Source organism: Panthera tigris, chromosome B1, assembly GCF_018350195.1.
Source record: "Panthera tigris isolate Pti1 chromosome B1, P.tigris_Pti1_mat1.1, whole genome shotgun sequence".
Classification (NCBI taxonomy): domain Eukaryota; kingdom Metazoa; phylum Chordata; class Mammalia; order Carnivora; family Felidae; genus Panthera; species Panthera tigris.
Genome location: NC_056663.1, coordinates 101,055,413 through 101,072,485, shown reverse-complemented (window position 1 = coordinate 101,072,485; position 17,073 = coordinate 101,055,413). Strand labels below are relative to the sequence as shown.

General features: G+C 37.2%; 1 long non-coding RNA gene across 2 annotated transcripts; it reads right to left on the bottom strand.

The window, feature by feature from the left end:
- Positions 1 to 3,392: 3,392 nt before the first annotated feature.
- Positions 3,393 to 12,223, bottom strand: LOC122237962. Of its 2 annotated transcripts, none has more exons than XR_006216793.1 (3): positions 11,880 to 12,223; positions 5,166 to 5,264; positions 3,393 to 4,017 (listed from the first exon to the last, which is right to left on the bottom strand). It is a non-coding gene; the product is annotated as an uncharacterized LOC122237962 (long non-coding RNA). The 2 variants fall into 2 exon arrangements; XR_006216794.1 differs by lacking the exon at positions 11,880 to 12,223 and adding an exon at positions 7,350 to 7,389.
- Positions 12,224 to 17,073: the final 4,850 nt, after the last annotated feature.

The window sequence follows — 17,073 nt, the reverse complement described above, 5'->3', positions numbered from 1 at the left end:
CTCTCACCTCTGATTCCCTCCCTGAAAGGACTGAGAGTGAAAGAGGCGTAGCTTTCCCTTCCCCAAAGCTAATGGGAAGGAAAAAGGAAAAGAGAGAGAATTTTTTCTAAAGATTCCAGTACCTAGAAGAGGTGGCCAACATTTTTATCCTCACACAGGCTTTAGTTCAAGAGTGGACATGTTGCTTGGCCCCCATGTGATCTGAATAGGGGCAGAAATTTGGGGAGAGAGAGGGCAAGGTGAGATCCAAGGACCACTCTGCCTGTGATCTGTTGGTTTCCATTAAAAGATGGATCCCATGTGTCCCTGCTGACCTCACAATTTGCTAAAAGATGAGAACCAGGGCTATACCTTTGGGCAATGTAAGCTATACCTTTGGGCAATGTAAGCTCTCTCTCTCTCTCTCTCTCTCTCTCTCTCTCTCTGTGTGTGTGTGTGTGTGTGTGTGTGTTGGGAAGCAGGATGGAGGCAAAGAGGGCCCCTCCCCTGTTACTTGTGAAGATTGTTGGAGCCTTCTTGTCAGCTTGTGTAGACCTTGAACAGAAGTGCAGTCATGGTTAACCAAGAAGAGGTCTGCAACTCAGCCCCTCCTCCCCAACCCCAACCCCCACTTGAAAAACATCTGGAAGAAGGATAAGAAGATGGACACAGATGCAACCATGGTCCCTCCACTCAGATCTAGTCTGAGTGCAGGAAAGAGAAGAGTGGAGGAAAGAGAAGATTACTTTGAATCATTTTTGAGAAAATGAGTGAATCTTAAATGCCAGAATTAGACTGTTCAAATAACCAAAATGAGCTAAAAAATTATAAAGACTGGCCAACATGTTGTTAAGAAAGTATATACTAGAGGAAAAGGCTTGGGGGAGATGGTCATTTAGCACAAATGTCAGGAGAGTTATGGAAAATATAGAACCTTTTTATTTATACACTGCCCCCCAAAAAGGTAAGCATAGTCACCAAACCAATTATTCTATTATTCTTTTCTCTATGTAATCCCGATGAGAGTAAGGAGCCAGAGGCATATCTCTAGCACTTAGAGCCCTTTTTAAGATTTCCCCAGAGATGCCTGCGTGGCTCAGTCAGTTAAGCATCCATTTTCCACTCAGGTCATGATCTCACGGGTTCTTGAGTTTCAATCCTGTGTCAGACTCAGGCTCCAGAGTTGATGGTGCAAAGCCTGCTTAGGATTCTCGTTCTCTCCTCTCTCTGCCCCTCCCTCACTCATGTTTTCTCTCTCTTTCATAATAAATAAATAAATATAACAACAACAAAAAAAGACTTCCCCAATTAACTGGGACTCCTACCTGATTGGAAAGTTCTTGACTGATTCTATTTGTCTCAGCTCCAAGATGAAGGATGACTTCAGCTTTCTCTGTAGGACCAGTGGAGCAAATGCTTTAAAATATTCCCAGATTCAAGGAGTCTTAAGTCTTTAAATGGCAGGTTTAAGCATTGTGCCTTTACAGAACATGCCATTCACAACCTTACCATGCCCTCCTTTCCCTGATCCTTAATTCCTATGTACTCACAGAGACAACTGAATCTTCAAGGAGTAGTATCTAATTTAAGTTTATGGGGCCAATGATCACTGTGGTAGATTGCATCCTTCGTTCTAATTCTCTGCCCCTTCCAGTGTCCTTGCCTTTTCCCATCGATCTTGCAATCCTACCCACTAAAGGGGCAGAATATATTTCTCCACACCTTGACTTCAGCTTTAGCCATGTGACTTGTCTTAGGCAACAGAATAAAATGGAAATGACAATGTACCATTATAAGCCTGGGCCTCGAGAGGCCTTGCATATTGCCTCTTATGGACATGTAAGTCATAGCTTTTGTTTCAACCACTAAATTTTGGGATGGTTTATAATGCACTAAATGATAATTGATACAATAATTTTTCTAGTAGAGTGAATATATAAATAGAAAAAACTGCTATTATTTCCAGAATAATTTCCACTTTGATTGCATTTACTAGCTTAATAAGTGATTACATTAATTTGTGTTTGTATTATTTGCTGAAATATATGTATTTCCTGGCATAGTCTAAGAAGAAAATGTATCTACATCTTCATTCTGTAGAACTCTGGGAGGACTGTCCAGTCATTGCTGACAAGGCATACTCCTGCATAAACCATCACAGCACAGGGGGCATGCACAGTTCATCTGAAAAGCAGCTAAACTTGCTTGATGTGTTGCAGTCCAGAACTTCATTTATGAGTCACTTATTTAGAATTCATAGACACAATATTTTCCCATAGAAACACAGTATTGTAATATCCTAGGGCAAATGTACAAAAAGCCACTTAGCCCCATAATAAAACTAAATATCAATAATGCCACAGCGCACAAAGAACACTTTTTCTCCCACTGCTCAGGTTTCCCTCTCTGTTTTGCCCACCCCCCCTTCTTTATTTGCTCTTTCCAAAGGAAGAGGAGCAGCTGATTGGTTAAAGCCTATGGTTTGTTGGGCCACCTGTCCTAAGTGAGCAGGATCACACTGTTTTGAAAGGTGATGAGAACCCTCACTATCCCAGCTCTGTCATCCTCCCACAATTGTTTGGCTTCATGGACTTGGATGGAGTCCTCTCTACAGTCTCTCTTTCTCTCTCACTCTCACTTTCCCTCTTTCTCTCATTCTCTCTCTCTCCTCCTTCTCTCCCTTCCCAGACATGCTTGAGCCTACAGTTCCCACATTTCATATTTGCAAAGGCAGCAGGAAATCCCAGTTTAGTCTCGGGCCGAAGATGGGTTTTCCATCAGAGTAGTCCAAATTCATTAATCGGGGAGTTTAAAAAATGCCTGTGCAGATTAATAAATCAGTGTTTAATTTCTCTTATTTGGCTGGTTGTCCCTACTAAACACATCATCAGTCAGAAAGCTGAAGGGCCAGGGATAGCTGGCATTTAGAAGTCCTAAGACCCAACTCTTAATGCTCCTTATTCCTGTGGGAAAATTCTTCCCAGGTTCCAACTGAGGAAGCTGGGACACATCTCAAATGCAACCTCCTTTCAAGTCCTGAGTGGAGGACCACTCCATTTCACAGTGACTCATCTTTTGGACGAATCTCCAGATCTGTTGTGGAAGAGTACTGGTCATGTTTTGTTACAAGAGGGACATAAAGTTGATTTTAGAGAAACTAAGAGAGGTAGTAGAAAGTATATGTGTGTTCCATTTCTTCAAAAGTTGCATAAAAATGCATTAGCTCATCCTTCTATGTTCAGAATGCAGAGATTTGGCTGTTTGCTAACCTTAGTTTCAACTGATGCAAACTTATTCTAATACAAACTCTCAATGTCATTTTTTCAGAGAACTCTGGCATTCTTCAATAACATCACTATTTCAACTAACATTTTTTTATTCAATTAGAACTTTATTATTAATTTTGTCTCACATTTTGTACAAAATCAAATGATTTATTATAGACATGTGACCTTTCTGTTTATAACCAGAACTTTCTCCTTAAATTTATTCTGAAAGCCATTTCTGTCCATAATCTGTTTCATAAGAGCCTCGTGTACTGGAAAAAATAATTGAATTGCCTTTGAACTGTTTTCCCTACAAATTTTATAGCCAGTAAAACATTATAGATAATCATATATTTTAACTATAAAAATTTAATAACATTATTAAAACTTCAGATTTTTCTAGCCTTCATTTAATATAGCTGGTATGTAAAAATGAGTTTGAATCTATGTGTTGTGTCTTATATACAGTTCAATAATTATAAAGGTCATTGTGAGACTTCGCTTCTAGATAACAGGTGACTTGAGCCCAGGGCTTAAAGACTAAGCAAGGTTACCTTGTGAATTAATTCTGAGTACCCAGCCAAAGCACTTTAAAAACTCTCTCTGGAGTGCCATATTCTTCCTATTGAGTGACCCACCGAAGCTGGACCAGGGGGAGCTGCCACCCCTACCCAGGTCAGTTGCATAGATCCTGGCTCATCACTGTGGTAGACAGAGATGGGAGGCATTGGTGTAGTGGGAAGCTGACTCCTCCTGTGCAGAAGAAGTTCTTCTGTGGAAGAGCACCAACATTCTGTGAGAAGCAGGGACAAGCAAGGGGAAGAGAGAGAGCTCTGGCAGGATTTGACCTTGGCTTCCTGTGCCCAAGGGCCAGATGCATCCCTATGCCTCCCATGGTTACATGAATGACTCAATTCTCTTTAAAACAGATCAAAATACTCCTCTCTTTGAATTGCAAACATAGAGACAGGTTTAGAGCCTGGCACTACTTTTGGCCACTCCATGAGCCCTCCAGTGAAAGAGCTACCAGCTGTCAGGAGGCCAAAGTCCCAGGGTTAGCTTCCCATAGAGAACAGGGGCAAGAGTCACACCCTTTTGAAATGTCCCTCTTTGTAAGCTTTGGAGGAAGTGGGGAATGCCACCCTGGTCCTAGGACCCAACAACTTTCTCCTAAACTGCATGGAGTGTTTCTTTTAGAAATCATAGCGAAACTACTACTGGTAGCAGTTCACGTATCTCTTTTACAAGAGATTTTAGTTTACAAAATCCCTTTCACGAATTACAGAATTTGGGATGCAGCATCATAAATATAAAGAAACTATCAACTAACCTATACTTCAATGTTAAACTAAGACCTTATAATTAATTTTTTTAACGTTTGTTTATTTTTTGAGAGACAGAGACAGAGCATGAGCTGGGAAGGGGACAGAGAGACGGGGGGGTCACAGATTCTGAAGCAGGCTCCAGGCTCCGAGCTGTCAGCACAGAGTCCGACATGGGTCTCAAAATCAGGAACCATGAGGTCAGACCTGAGCCGAAGTTGGCCGCCTAACCGGCTGAGCCACCCAGGCGCCCCAGACCTTATAATTATTACTATCAACCATATTAATAAACAAAAGTAAAACATTTTGCTCCTTGGGGTGTCAAGGACAAAAAGCATGCATCCAAAGAAGCAAAACAATATCAAGAAACTGTAGATATGAACGATTTTGTTTCATGAGTGTGTGTATATGCATATATGTATACACATATAATAACATACATACACTAATCAAAAATGTAATGTAACAATTGTATACATAGGAATGTGTGTGACATAGGAATTACAGGCATATGATTTATTTTTAGTATTTAAGGACTTAAGAAGGTGGCTCTTCATGTTAATAGCTTGATTGAGGACAACTTGGGGAGAAATTTTACCTGTTAACAGGTTTTATACTTTTGCTCCGTTTATGTAGCTCCTTCCTTCCTTTCAGGACTTGTTTCATAACAAATAACGGCAGAATTTACTCAGTGTTTCTAAAAAAAAAAAAACTATTGTGAATTGTGAGAAATGAAATAAAGAAAGTTGGTAAATGAGCACTAAAAAATAATGAATGGGAGTTAAAAACAGATTGAAGAGACTGTTGTAGTAATAAAAAAGGTTTTACCCTGGTTGGATAACTTCCTTAATTCTCTGTCTCACTTTGACCCTGTTAAAGGAGTTGATGAATGACATGAATTTTAACAGGTTACTTAGTAACGTCAAAAGAGGTGTCCCAATAATGATCATACTGATGTCTCAAATTAATTTCTAGCTATAAAAATGATGCTTATTTGCCCTACTACATATGTATATATTCAAAATTGTGAGATCCCTTTTATATAGAACAGCTCCAAAGGAATTGAAATTAAGGTTGTGGCCATCAAAAGCCCAACAACCTGACATAGAGAAATGTTCAGGTGTTCCTTTGAAGGTTGCAACCACCTTAACCTAAGTCTTTTCATGTGTATTATGTATATTGCTCAGCAGTGTGGCATAGACACAGTCCTTCTTCCCTTCATACAGGGAAGCATTATAGTGATTTCTTGATATTTCATGCCAAAGATAATGGTAGGTTATCCAAAAATGGTCTTGAGTCTGAGAGAAATATTCTAAAAATTCAGAGTCCTCGAGATTAAATAATAAAGATCTAACAACGCAAGAGGAACTGTAAAGCTATTCAACTGCCCCGCGTTGACTCCTGCTCAGTGAACCTCCACCCCCGCCCCCTGACCAAATAATGCAGGGAATTCTACATAGCACAAAGTAGACAGGTATTTATTGTCTCATCACTCAGAGAGCCACACAAATGTACAGGATTATTCATAAGTGGTCGCATGTATTAATTTTTAAATATTTTTCCACATCCTGCTGGCTTAAACAAGCACCAAGTTATAGTGATAAGAACAAGAAATGGATAGATTGATGGGCATGGAAAGAGGGAAGAAGGGACAGTGAAGGGAAAATGGATTCGTTACGACATGCAAATGTCAAGTTCCCTAGCTAACACCAATGAAGCATTTAAAAAATACATGTAAAGGTACGGCTTGGTACTTTTCCATTAATTTTTCAAAGGTCTTGACCTCCTAAAGAAAAATTTCTGACTAAAAGGGGTTTTCCTCACCAGTCAGTTCCTTCTTCTACTGGGTCCTACAGAGAAATAGTGCTCTTATATTTGGCCCTTCAGACAGTTGCCACGGAAATGAGAGCTGCAAACACTTTCAGCTTTCTGGCTTCGCTGTGGGATCCAGCAGAGACCATGATTAAGCTGTCAGAGAACCTCCCTAAGTACAGTTTTACCTGATAAGTAAGAGTTTCCAGAAAAATGGTGACACATACAGGAAGGAAAATAGATTGTTTAACTCACTCTGAAAAATCCCTTTGATTCATAGACTGTCTCATGATTGAAACCATCTCTTTCTCTAATCAGACTCTTTTCAATTCACAGACGAGTACCTCAGGGGGCAAGTAAAATGCCCCTACCTTTACAAGAGGAGGTATCACATTAACAAAAGGTAACACATTAACAAAAGGAACCCAGAGTTCCTGAGTGCTGAAGAAATAAGAAAGCAAAATGCTAAAAATGGGGGGAGGACACAGTGAATGAGAAGGGGAAAATCAAATGGGGTTTAAACCATTTTAAGGAACATTAAATATCTGATTTGAAAAAAAATAAAGAAAGAAATCACTGTGGATGTCAAAGAACGCTGGCTTTTCACACCTGGAACCAGAGATGATTGGATCATAAGGGGCTCTACTGTAGTGGACTTGAAATTTTATTGGTTATCTTTTGTTCCCAGCAAATGAGACCTGGATTTTCTGGGAAGGAACTCTAGCTATCACTTTGAATCCACTGAGTATTTCTACTCCACATCATTGACCTAATAAAACTCTATTGATGGAGTAAGGTCAGTGTTTTTCATATTGGGATTAGAGAAGAGAACACACCAGTCCACGTGGTACCATAGCCACAAATGAAAGAACTGGTTGGCAGAAGCCAACGTTTGGACAGCTACTTGGAAGAAGACTTTCCAGATAATGGTGGAATAGGAAAACGAAGTTGCAACTTGAAAAGATTGTACCTTCTATCTTGGGGCGCCTGGGTAGCTCAGCTGGTTTCAGCTCAGGTCATGATCTCATGGTTTGTGAGTTTGAGTCCCGCATGGAGCTGGCTGCTATCAGTGGAGAGCCTGCTTTGGATCCTCTGTCCTTCTCTCTCTGCCCATCCTCCACTTGCTCGCTCTCTCAAAAATAAGTAAACATTAAAAAATAATAATAATAATAATGTCCTGTCATCTGTTTACTTGTTGGTGTTGTCTAAAATATTGCAACCATTTTGGAGAGCAATTTGGAAAAACCTAGAAAAGTTGAAGATGTAGATTTCATACAAGCTAGCAATTTTACTCTAGGTGGATGCTATGGACTATACTGTGTCCTCCCAAAATTCCTATGTTGAAGACCTAATGCCCAATGTGACTATATCTGGTGATTGGGTCTTTAGTAAGTAATTAAGGTTAAATGATTTCATAAGGATGGGGTCCTAAACTGATAGCATAAGAAGAGGTAGATCTCCCCCTCCCTCTCTCTCTCATTCCCCCTCATTCTACCATGTGATGCCATAGCTAGAAGGTGACTGTCTACAAGCCAGGGGAGAGCTCTCACCAAATCCAATCACATTGGTACCCTGATCTTGGACTTTGGCTTCTGGAACTGCGAGAAAATAAATTTTGGTTGTTTAAACCACCCAGTGAATGTTACTTTGTTACGGTAACCCAAACTGACTAAGACAGTGGCTATCCCAGAAAATGTAAGGATGTTCATGATAGTATTTCTCTGAATAGTACACATATGGAAACAATCTAACTTCTTGTAGAAAAATATATAAACTGTTCACATAACAGAATTGTATACAGCAGTTGAAATAATTGAACAATAGTAGCATATATCAATGTAAATGAATCTCAAAAATATAATGTCAAACAAAAAATCAAGCTGTAAAGGATATTTATACATGCTATCAAAAACTTGCAACAATAGTTTATAATTTTAGGGATACATACTTGTATAGTAAAAGAACGAACATATGGCTGGAAGTGATACACACCAACTACTTCTGAGAAGAAAGGGAAAAATGATAGTGAAAGCAAGGGAATGTCTTTTGCTCTATCTGTAATGTTTTATTTCTTAATAAGAAATGAGATTTGTGCAAATTTCAGCAAACTGTCTGCATCTTTTAAATCTAGGTGGTAAATGCATAGTGCTTGTTATATTATTTTCTGGATTATATTTAATAAGCAAAAGATGTTTTCCCCTGTCATCTGGGTTTTCAGCAGTTCAGTGGTACTTTTTAGACAGACAGTTTTCTTATCCACCTTTTATATATGCTACAGTAAGAAGCCCAGAGAAGTTAGGTGGCATGGACAAAGTGTCCAATCTAGTTAAACAGTGACTCAAGGACTAGAAATGAGTTGTCTGTCCATAGCACACTCCATATGTCTGTTAATTTTCTGCTATAGAGACAATGACGCCAACAAACTTTGTTTTCTAAGCCAGAAAAAAGCACAAATCCTGCCCAACTGTGGAAGAGCACATTTGAAGCCATTAGACCTTTTCTGTCCCCCAAGTCATACTCCACAGTTGATGTGTTACATATTTTGCTTACTCACTGAGCATCAACACTACTTAGGAGAGTTCAGTTTTTCCACTTTTGAAAAAAAAAAAAAAAAGGATCTAAGGAGACAGGACTAGTGATCCGCAAATTTTCTGCAACAATTGAGAAGTTGGCAGAAGCCTTGTTTGTCTGTCTGTCTGTTTATTTATTTTTTTATTTAGAGAGAGAGCACATGAGCGGGGGAGAGGGGCAGAGGGAAAGAGAGAGAAAAATCTCAAGCAGGCTCCACATTCAGTGCAGAGCCTGATGAGGGGCTTGATCCCACGATTCTGGGATCATGACCTGAGATGAAATCAAGAGTCAGATGCTCAACCAACTGAACCACCCAGACACCCTTGGCAGAAGCTTTAAAAATGGTGGTTTTACTGATTATAATTAATTTTGGTTAGATTTCAATTAGGAAATATTCTTTGCAAGATAGATTTTTTAATACTGTTCAACATAGATTTACAGCATGAGAACTAGTAGCCATTTATACTGAGTTTCCCAATTAATCCAAGTAATTGAGTTTTCAAAAAATAAATGACAGGAAGGATTTCATGATATAGTATTGAAACAATGGGTAGGAAATACACAGGGACATGAAGAATAAGTGTTTTCTCTGCCAACATCTAACATATTCAGACAAAAATAAGCATTGTTTAACCCACTTTCTTTATTACGTTTTACATAGTTGGGGCAAGAAATTTTGGCTTTGTTAATTAGGTAGTGTCGACTCATGTTACAAAACTGATAGGATTCTTTAACCTACATTTTATATAAAATAAATAAATAAAAAGGACTTGAAGGAGGACTGAACTTATTTTGAGAAATAATGACTAGATATACAATTATGCATAATTTCATACTAAAATTTATCAAAAATACAGTCGAGGAATGGGGATATTATTCACACACAGTAGCTGCTGCACACACACACACACACACACACACACACACACTACATGCTCAACCAGGCATAGGTAAGAAAATGGTCTCTACACTTGCTCAAATTAGATAGCTGCTTTCTCCCCATTATTTGTGTTTTGCTGACTCCCTAGTGTGTACCAAAGTATTCTCATCTGTTGTTTCCATCATCAGAGCCCTTATCGCTATTTGCTTATCTGACTGCTCAAAATTAATTTTAAATCCTATCTTGATAAGTAGTATTCCTAAAATATTCTTACTTTTCAACATGCTTGGCAAAAAGTTTGTGTGCCCTTTGTCCTCTGGCCAAATGCCTCGGTGATGTTCCCCTATTATGTTGATAGAAGGGATATTTTAACTCCAGTCCTTTGGGCAGAAACATTTTTGATTGAATTAGTAGTAAAAACATGAAGCCATGACATGTCTTGTGTCCAACCCTTAAACACTCCCGAGGGCACAGCAGTTCAGGGATGTTTAGTAAGTGATAGCATGGGGTTGCTACTCACATTTATAGGTGTTGAATTCATTATTTTTATACAGTTTGATATGTGACTTATCTACAGCATTTCCAAAAGAAGTAAAAGGTACTTACATATTTCTAATAAAAAGACAGAAATAATGTAATACAGTATACTGATTTATTTTTCATTCCCTTAACATTAATTTAAGATTAATTTAAAGGACCTTATTTAAGAACATCATTTATTTTGACTATGGGTGTTCTTTGTTTATATAGAGTTAGTGCTTTTGTACATGTCGCTTTTTCTCAAACTGAATTCTATAGAACTGTGTTATAAACTCTTAAGTGTGAAGAAAATAAAATATCAAATTCTCAAGTAAACTGGTATATTTAGGGTTAGAACAAATTAAATAAGTTTCATTTTTGAAGACCTCAGAGCCTATATGTGACTATCCATTATGCAAAACAAGAGATGTGAAAATATACAGTGTAACACTCTTCCTTTCTGATTCTAATTGTAGAATGCCTATTAATATCACTTAGATGTTATATTTATTCATATTTAGGCAGATTATATAAACTTGGACTTACATTTCTAATTAATATTTATATTGGCATCCTAACCCAGTTTTTAAATGCAACTAAATTTTTTTACTTTTCTAAATTTAAATTATAAAATTTATGTTTATAAGAATTCAAACCATATATAGATATGGTGAATAAAAAGCAAATACCTTTACTTCTCTTCCGTCAGAAGTAACCACTGTCAACAGTTTGGTAAGTCTTTTTAGTCATTTTTACGTGAAACAAATGAATTCCTACTTCATAGAGAAAAATGTCAAACATCTTCAAAATTGAATTGGAGGGAAAAATATTTTTTAAAAATCTTCAAATATTATAACTCCCTCCATAATTCCATGGCTTACATTTTGAATAGTGTTAGATTTGGTTTTAAGTGCAATTCTTGACTTTTCATTAATGTGAGTAATTAATTACCATGAAGGTGGGATAAAGAATAATAAAATTTCTGTAAATCTTTCCCCTAATTGTGCTAGATAAATTACATCTTTAATTTCGATCTTTCTTTAAATTCTTCTCTAATTTATGTCAGACTATCAAAACAAGCATAAATCAAACCACACCTTTATTCACCAAACTGAGACAAGACCTCAACGCCCCCTAGTGGGGTGACCTCTATCCTCCATCCTGTGTGACCAACCCCCTGAGTAAGATGAGGTACCATTAACTCTTAATGTTAAAGTTGTACTTTCCTCTTTCACTCATCCAAAAAATACTTAAATGTGTACTTTAAACTTTCTGGTTAAAATGAGCCACCACCAAAAAAACAAGGGAAAATTATTTGTGGAGGAAATGTCCATATATAAAATATTAAGCAATAACTTTCATCACTATAATCAGTCTCTGATCTTCCAAGTTATCCACTTGCCTTGACTGCCTACTCTTGGCCACCTTATGACTCTCTACTTTCACTTAAAAAAGAAAAACAGGTTCATCTTTTTCTTTGGTTTCACTTCTCTGGATTTATCACTTTCCTAAAGCATTAATTTCACTTACTTTTCCAAACAATAACAAAAAGCGCTCAGGAACCACTGCATCCATTTTTTCTCCTTTTCTCCCTTTGGAATATGTGCTATCAATGTCTCCCATTTAAAAGATCACACCTGTTGCAAGGAATGAAGAGAGCACAGTGGTGGAGTCAGCAGGCCTGACTCAAAGTCCATTTAATGTCCATGTGATGTCGAGATAGTCACTTAAACTCTCTGTATCTTAGTTTTCTCGTCTGTAAAATCAAAATGATAATAATAGTGTCCAATAGGCATAGGATTTAAGAAAGTCCGTGTAAATGTGGTAGAACAGTGCCTAATTCAATAACTGTTCCTTAATATCACTCTTTCATCAGAGTCCTGTGAATGAAAATAAGAAAGCATGAATGAAAGATTTGAATTGTACCTCTTTTTTTTCCAAACCAAATGCAGCTATCTATTAGGTCCTCACCATCCCTTGTTTAAATGACTGCAGTAGCCTCTTAACTGGCCTTTCATCCAGCAGTCTCTCCCAATTCCAGTTCAGGGTCATGAGTCAGATTTATTTTCCTGAAAATAATATTGGCATTTTTAGCTCAGGATATGATGAACTTATCTTCCTGCTGAAAACAACTATAAAAGCTGGTATATGAAAACACTGTGTGAAGGAACAGGTAAGTACCCAGTTCAGTTCAGACAAGATTGGAAAGGAAAAGTTATAATCCTTGAGAGAAGAGAAGCACTGGAGGGGAGTGCCACACTCATCATGACTTTTTCCCTGAGGGGATTTTCCAATTCAAAAAATAGGGGAAATATCCCTGATGATGAGTGATGTTGAGCATCTTTTCATGTGTCTGTTAGCCAATCTCTATGTCTTTTTGGGAAAATGTCTGTTCGTGTCTTCTGCCCATTTTTTAATTGGATTATTTTTTTTAAATTTTTTTTAACGTTTATTTATTTTTGAGGCAGAGAGAGACAGAGCATGAATGGGGGAGGGTCAGAGAGAGGGAGACACAGAATCTGAAACAGGCTCCAGGCTCCGAGCTGTCAGCACAGAGCCCGACGCGGGGCTCGAACTCACGTACCGCGAGATCATGACCTTTGCCGAAGTCAGCCGCCCAAACGACTGAGCCACCCAGGCGCCCCTTAATTGGATTATTTTTGAGTGTTGAATTTTATAAGTTCTTTAGATATCACCTCACACCAGTCAGATGGCTAAAACTAACAACACAAGAAATAAGAGCTGTTGGCAAGGATGTGGAGAAACAGCACTGTTGGTGGGAATGCAAACTGGTGCAGCCACTCTGGAAAACAGTATGAAGTTCCTCAAAAAGTTAAAAATAGAACTACCCTACGATCCAGCAATTGTACTACTAGTTATTTACTCAAAGAATACAAAAATTCTAATTCAAAGGGATGTTTACATCAGCATTATCAACAATAGCCAAATGATGGAAAGAGACCAAATATCCATCAACTGATGAATGGATAAAGAAGATGTGGTATGCATATGTATACAATGGACTATTACTCAGCCATAACAAAGAATGAAATCTTGCCATTTGCAACAATGTTGATGGAGCTAGAGGATAAGCGAAATAAGTCAGTCAGAGAAGGACAAACACCATATGATTTCACTTATATGTGTAATTTAAGAAACAAAACAAACAAGCAAAGGGAAAAAAGAAAAGAGAGCCAAACCAAGAAACAAACTCTTAACTATAGAGAACAAACTGATGGTTACCAGAAGGGGAGGGAAGTGGGGGGATGAGTTAAATAAGGGATGAGGATTAAGGAGGGCACTTGTGATGAGCACTGGCTATTGTATGGAAGTGTTGAATCACTAAATTGTACACCTGAAACTAATATTACACTGTATGTTAAGTAACTGGAATTTAAATTAAAGAAATAAATAAATAAGCCCCAAGCAGAAAGGCAGGAATCTTACTGAGCTGAGGAGAAGAAACAGGTTGGAATTTGGGGATGCCAAAGTAGCTAGCATTTGGGAGGAAACATTATAGAGATCCAGGATTTAAAGTAGATTTAACTGAAAAACTGTCCAAATACCCTACCTCACTGACTAACTCCTTAGTTACACATGCCCTGGGTGAGACCCTAAAAACCCAACAGAAAACAGCATCTAAGAGAACAAAGAACTAAGTGAAAGTGTAATTAAATAGCTATGTGATGCTGCAAATATTAAAATTTGATTTTAAGCCCAGGTAAGATGAAGGGAGACAGAGATATCAGTAGATATCCTGTGCTTTCAGTCAACAGAAAAGTATTACATCTGGGAATAAGGGCAAACATGAAATAGAAAATCCTTAATTATGACTAAAGCTGTTTCTCAAAAGAATCAAAATTATCCTCCTATATTTATATACCTGCTAGAAGAAAACTTAGACTTCTGTGAAAGAAGATGACAGCATTTACAGTCTAATTTTTCATCCACAATATCTGGCTAAAAAAAAAAAAAAACAGATAACTAAAAGCCAGAATTTAAAAGAACAACAAAAATAGACCTAGAGATAAGATGTTAAAGTAATCAGTGACTTTAATATAAAGATAATTCATGTGTTCAATAAAACTGAGGAGAATATGAAGAATTTCAACAGAGATCTGGAATCTGTTAGAGAACTTCTGGTAAACTGGAACACAAGTCAGTAAACTATATATAAATTTGAAGCACAGAGAGAAAAAGGGATAGAAAACACCAAAAAGAGTGTGAGAGATATATAAAGAATAGTGATAAGTCTAACATGCATGTATTTAATTGGAGTTCTAGAAAGAGGAGATGATGGTTCAGAAACAATATTTGAAGAAACACTGGCTAAAATTGTTTCAAAGTTAATAAAAATCCATTAAACCACAGAATCAAGACACTATGAATCTCACGTAGATTACAAATATAAGGAAAACCACACCTGGGTAGATCACAGTTATATTGCTAATAACCAAGACAAAGAGAAAAATCTTAAAAGCACTCAGAGGGAAAAAATCCCACACATTACCTTCAAAGAAGCAACAATAAAGCTATAAGCTTACTTTTCAAAAGAAATTACAAAAATCAGGACATAATGGAATGACATTAAAATGCTAAAAGTTTTTTAAAAATGCCATCCTACTATCTCACCTGGGACTCTATACACAATAGAAATATTATTCAAAAAAAGAAGGCAAAAATTAAGGCCTTTTCAGACAAACAAAAGCTGAGAGAATTTATTACCAATAGATCTTCACCATAACAAATACTAAAGACTTATTCAGCCTGAAGAAAATGATTCCGCATGGAACCACAAGCTTGCATAAAGGAATGAAGAGAACCAGAAAGGGTATGTAATTAATCTAAGTAAAATAGACTGGTTTATAAAAGACAAATATAAAATAATAACAATAATAATATCTTATATGGATTTGATTATAAATAGAAGTAAAATATATGACAATAGCACAATAGATCAGAGAGATAGATAAAGTTAAACTGTTGTAAAATCCTCTAACTGGGGGAAATTGTAAACGTGCCACTTAAAGGTAAACTATAATAAGTCTAGGATGATTGTTGTATTCTATTGTTGCTCAAAAAACTACCCCAAAATGTATTGGTTTAAAGTAATAACATCATTTATTTTGCTTGTAAACCTATAATTTAGGCAGGGCTCAGTGGGGTCATCTTGTCTCTACTCAGAATCAGCTATGGTGGCTCAAAGGCTGAATACTGGAACCATCTGAAGACTTATTAACTTATCTGCCTGGTAGTTGGCACTAGCCATTGGCTGGAATCTCCTTGGGGCTATGCCCAGAATACCTCCGTGTAGTCATTCCATATGGCTGCCTAACATAGCATGGTGGCTGGATTCCAAGGTTGGGTGCTTAGAGAATAGAGCCAAGCAGAAGCTATATCACCTTTCCTAACCTATCATCAAAAGTCATGCAGTGTCACTTCCACTACATTCTATTGGTTTAGAAGCAAGTCACTATGGACAACCCACATTCAGAGGGAGGGAAAGTCGAACTCTTCCTGTTGTTGGGAGGAATATCAAAGAATAAGTTTAAAAAGCACAAGTGTAAGTTTCAACAACTTTCAAGTTGTATATTCTACATACAAGTGTTTAGTAAGGTATATTTATTGAAAATATCTTTTTCCAATTAGTAGCTTATGTCTCATTCTCTCCTTTCATGAAGAGAAGTTCTTACTTATAGTACACTTTATCATGTTTTCCCTTAAACTTAATGGTTTTTGTGTGTCCTAATTAGGAAGCTGACCCCAAGGTCATGATGATATATTCTTACTTTTCATGTCTTGATCAACAATAATTTAGAATTAATTTTTATGTATAGTGTGAGGTTGGGATCAAGTTTTCTTTTCTTTTTTTTTTTTTTTTGGATACCCTATTGACTAGGAACAATTTATTATAATGAAGATGTCCCACTGTAGAGTTACCTGTGTCTTAAATCAATGGCATATACAATGAGTGTGTTTCAGGACTTTCTGTTCTATTCCATTTGTCAATTAGTCTATCCTAGTGAACACTATGCTATTTTTTTTTTAAGTTTATTTTGAGAGAGACAGAGACGGCATGAGTAGGAGAGGGGCAAAGAGGGAGAGGGAGAGAAGGAGAATCCCAAGCTGATTCTACACTGCCAGCACAGAGCCCGATGTGGGGCTCAAACTCACAAACTCTGAGATCATGACCTGAGCCTAAACCAAGAGCCATTCGCTCAACTGACTGAGCGACCCAGGTGCCCCAACACTACACTATTTTAATTACTATGACTCTAATAAATCTTGATAGTCCGGTAAGCTAGTCTCTCACCTTGTTCTTTGAGTGTGTATCAGATCCTTGGATTTCCATAGAAATTTTAGAATTAGCTTGTCGAGTTTCACATAGGTTAAGATTTTGATTGCACTATAGCTATAGATCAATAAAAAGAGAACTGACATCTATATAATATTGAGTCTTCCAATCCATGAACATAACATCCCTCCATTTATTTAGGTCTTCTTTAATCTCTCTCAGTACTCTTTCATAGTTTTTGATATTGAAGACCTGTGGGTCTTCATTAGATTCAGTCATAAGATTTTTATATTTGTAATACTATTAATAGTCTCTTAAATTCACTTTGTAATTATTCATACCTGGTTTGTAAAAATATAATTGTGCTTCTATTTGTATTTGCATAACAACTTGCATCCAGTAATCTCTAAATTCTTTTGAATACACTAT